Genomic DNA, 5,045 nt, shown 5'->3' with positions numbered 1-5,045 from the left:
CCCTATGGACACAACTAAAACGGTGTCAATGAGGCTCTATGCAATTTCCTTAGGGAAAACTGGGATATATGTGCATGTAACCCTTCTGACATGCCGGGGATACCCCGCAGGCTCGCCGAACACAACCTAAACATATTAAAGGGCTATAAGCCTGTCAAACAAGCTCTTTGTCGCTTCTCCGAGCCCAAGCATCAAGAAATGGGCGAGGAACTGGCTAAGCTACTGGAGGCTAGATTCATCCGGGATATAAAGCACCCCGACTAGCTTGTCAATTTGGTCATCATACCAAAGAAGGACAGATCCTGGCGCTTGCGCGTCGATTTTAAAGACCTCAATAAAGCCTGCCCCAACGACCCCTTCCCCATACCGTGCATTGACCAAATCATGGATGCCACAACATGGCATGATTCACTGTGCTTCCTAGATGCCTATTCGGGTAATCATAAATAAAGATGAAACGATCTGACCAGGCAGCAACAACATTCATCACACCTTATGGGTCATTCTCTTTTAACACGATGCCCTTCGGACTAAAGAATGCCGGTGCCACATACCAACGCATGATTCAAACATGCCTAGAGAAACACATCGGGAAGACCATCGAGGCCTACATAGACAATGTGGTTGTCAAAACTAAACATGTTGGACAGTTGGTAGACAACCTCCATGACACATTTGCCAGCCTACGGGAATACTAAATAGAACTCAATCTTGAGAAATGCATCTTCAGAGTCCCAGCCAGCAAACTCCTCGGCTTCATCTTATCGAGCAGAGGAATTGAGGACAATCTGGCAAAAATACAAGCCTTGGACCGCTTGGAGGTACCAACAGAGCTCAAACACGTACAAAAACTTGCAGGTTGTGTGGCGGCATTAAGTCGCTTCATACGAAGATTCGAGGACAAAGCCTTGCCTCTATACAGGTTGTTAAAGCAAACAAAGACATTCAAATGGACCGAGGAGGTTGTGGCGGCCCTGGAAGACATCAAAACTCTCCTCGCCACCATCTCATCCTAGCGGGTGTATGTGAGTCGATGATATTATACATCTCGGCCACAAACTAGGTGTTCAAAGCAGTACTCGTGGTCGTACGAGATATGGAGGGTCACAAGTTCTAGGTCCAGAAGCCCATCTATTACGTCTCTGAAGTCTTAACCCCATGCAAGACATGATACCCTCACTACCAAAAGATAGCCAACGTCGTCTTTATGGCATCACAAAAACTTCGGCACTACTTTCAAGAGTGCTCGGTGACTATGGCATCCAACGTCCCATTAAGTGATATAATTAACAATAGGGATGCAATGGGTGTATAGCCAAATTGGCCATAGAGCTCCTACCTTTCGAAATCACCTATCGATCGCGACGATCTATTAAATCTCAGGTGTTGGCTGACTTTGTGGCCAAATGGACGGAAGTCGAACTCCCTCGAGTGTACAACACCTATTCTCATTAGACCATGTACTTCGATGGTTCCAAAATGCTTGTTGGCCTAGGGGCTGTCGTCGTACTCACGTCACCCACGGGAGACAACATTCAATATGTGCTACAGATTATGTACATGGATTCCAACAACATGGCCGAATATGAAGCCCTTTTACATGGACTATGGATAGCAGTCTCCATGGGTGTCAAACGCATGGAGGTCCGAGGTTATTCCAACCTCGCTATCTGACAAGCCAATGGCGAATTCGATGCCAAGGACCCACAGATGATAGCATACCGGAATGTCATCTTAAAAATCTCGGCCAAGTTCGAGAAGCTAGAATTTCACCACATACCCCGCGATAGCAACCAGCCACAGATGTACTCACCTGAATGGGCGCAAAGCAAGATAAAGTGCCAGACAATACCTTCCTTGAATGGCTCTTCAAGCCATCGGTAGTCTAGAAAGATGACAAAGGAACGTCGGAGTCACGTGACGCCGGGCAGTATGTGATACGTCTCTAACGTATCTATAATTTATGAAGTATTCATGCTGTTTTATTATCATTCTTGGATGTTTTACAATCATTTTATAGCAACTTTATATCATTTTTAGGACTAACCTATTGACCCAGTGCCTAGTGCCAGTTGTTGTTTTTTGCTTGTTTTTTACATCGCAGGAAATCAATATCAAGCAGAGTCCAAACACCGTGAAACTTTTTATTGATTTTTATGGACCAGAAGACATCCAGTGGGCCAAAGCAACACCTGGGGGTGCTCCGAGGGAGGCACAACCCACCAGGGCACGCCTGGGGGCCCAAGCGCGCCCAGGTGGGTTGTGCCCACCTCGGTGGCCTCCCGCACCCCTCTTTGCCCTATAAATCACCAAATATTCCAGAAACCCTCGGGGTAACCCTAGATCAGAAGTTTCACCACCGCAAGGCTCTGTAGCTCAATCTAGACCCCATTACGGCACCCTACCGGAGGGGGGATCATCACCGGTGGCCATCTTCATCATCCCGGCGGCCACCACGATGAGGAGGGAGTAGTCCACCCTCGGTGCTGAGGGTTTGTACCCGTAGCTATGTGTTCAATCTCTCTCTCTCTATATATATCGTGTTCTCAAGATGTCACGATCTTGATGTATCGCGAGCTTTGTTAATATAGTCAGATCATATGGTGTTTTGCCTTCTCTATCTTGTTGTGACGAACTGAGTTTTTCCCTTTGAGATTTCGTTGTTATCGGATTGAATACTTTATGGATTTGAGAGCACTTGATATATGTCTTGCATATGAATACTCGTGGTGACAATGGGTAATCATATTGATTCACTTGATATGTGTTTTGGCATTGAACTCGCGGATTCCCACGGTGACATTGGGGTAATCTATGCATAGGGGTTGATGCACGTTCTCGTCTTTTGTTTCTCCGATAGAAATCTTGGGGCACTCTTTGAGGTTCTTTGTGTTGGATTGAGTATTATGAATCTGAAATTATTTGGTGTTATTTTAGTGCAAACTCTTGGATAGATCGATCGGAAAGAATAGCTTCGAGGTGGTTTCGTACCCTACAAACGATTTCTTCTTATGTTCTCCACTAGATAGGAACTTTGGAGTGATTCTTCATTGCACATTGAGGGATGGTTATATGATCCAATTATATTAGCATTGTTGAGATATTGCACTAGTGAAAGTACGGACCCTAGGCCTCATTTTCAAGCATTGCAATACCGTTTTTGTGCCCGTTTACTATTTGCTATCTTGCTGTTTTTATTTATTCAGATTATAAAAATATATTTCTACCATCCATATTACACTTTTATCACCATCTCTTCGCCGAACTAGTGCACCTATACAATTTGCCATTTTATTGGGTGTGTTGGGGACACAAGAGACTTTTTATTAGTTGGTTGCAGGGTTGCTTGAGAGTGACCATCTTCATCCTACACCTCCCACAGATTGATAAACCTTAGGTCATCCACTTGAGGGAAAATTGCTACTGTCCTACAAATCTCCGTGCTTGAGGCCCAACATGTGTCTACAAGAATAAAGTTACGTAGTAGACATCAAGCTCTTTCCTGGCGCCGTTGCCGGGGAGGTTAATTAGGTAAGCGGTACTCACATCCTGTCAACGAAGCTCTTTTCTGGCGCCGTTGTCGGGGAGGTGAGTGCTTGAAGGTATATCTTTAGATCTTCCAATTGAATCTTTTAGTTTCTTGTTTTATCACTAGTTTGGTTTATAAAGGAAAACTACATAAAAATTGGAATTGAGGTTGCATCATATTATTGATCATCTTTATAATGTCTTTCTTAAAAATGATGGGTCAGAAAATTGTGCTCAATTGTTAGAAGAAGAAGTCAATAAAATGTTTGGCACAAAATATTTGAATGATGAGCGTGATTGCAATGTTGTTAGTATGAATTCTTTGAATATCCAAAATGCTAATGATTATTGCATTAGTCATGAGAAAAATGTTTCTTATAAGCATGCCAATTTTTGTGGAGTGCATAAAGTTTGTGAAGACGTGCCTTATAGGGAAGATAGATTTTGTAAGAATCATAAACATGATAGAACCAATTCTTTGCTCAAAGTGATAGATGAATTCGCTACACAATTATGTTCTCTTTGTCCTAATACTTGTGATCTTTGCAATAAAGTTGGTCACCTTAATTTCGAATGCATGATTTTTCATGATCAAATTGCGTCCAAATATTGCAATAACTTGATCACTCTTGAACTTTATAATGAGCTTTGTCTATTTTGGGGGTGTGAAGAATTGACATATAAAAATAGTTGGTTTGAAGTATTCATTCTCGCGGACGACATTGAAACAGAACAAAAAATATCTATATGTTTTGCATGGTAAATTGCAATGAGAATGCTTATATTGCCAACTGTAGAAAGATGGGAAAACCAATAGAATATAAATGGAATACTAATGAAAGGGTAAAGATTTCTACTTTCCCTCCTATTGTCTCTCATGATGAAATAGGCAACGAGGAAGAGCTTCCTATCCAATCAATCTCTTCAACAAGAAGCTTGAAAAAATTAATTAAACCCACACATGGTGTGGTGAAGAAGAAGAAAAGAAGAAGAAAGAATAGAGGTAAAAAGGTATCTCTCCCAAATAATGTTGCTCCTATTATTATTGTGCCTCATGAAAATGAATCAAGAATAACTATGGAAGAGGATGCACTTGATGATGATATTGCTTCTATGTCTTATGGCACAATGTCCGAGAGCACTATTAATGATGATTTTGTTATGCCTATTGCTTGTTGTGATGAATATGATTGGGAAGATAATGATACTTCTTATAATCTTGGAAATCTTTTTGGCACCAAATTGGGAAATTACGATGATAGCAATTTTTATACCGTTGGTGTTATTCATACTATTAATGATGAGAGTGATTATGCTTATCATATGCCAAGCCACAAGCTTGGGGATGCTATGTTTGATGAGAATGACATGTTTGAGAATTTATTTGCTGCAATTAATGTTTGTCCCAAGCTTGGGGATGCTATGTTTAATGAAGATGATCTTTTTAGCCCCTTACTTTGAATGATCAAATTTGCTATGATGATTGCATGCCTCTTATCTATGATGAGAACAAAGTT

This window comes from Triticum aestivum, chromosome 2A (assembly GCF_018294505.1).
Source record: "Triticum aestivum cultivar Chinese Spring chromosome 2A, IWGSC CS RefSeq v2.1, whole genome shotgun sequence".
Taxonomy (NCBI): Eukaryota; Viridiplantae; Streptophyta; class Magnoliopsida; order Poales; family Poaceae; genus Triticum; species Triticum aestivum.
This window is presented reverse-complemented; position numbering follows the sequence as displayed.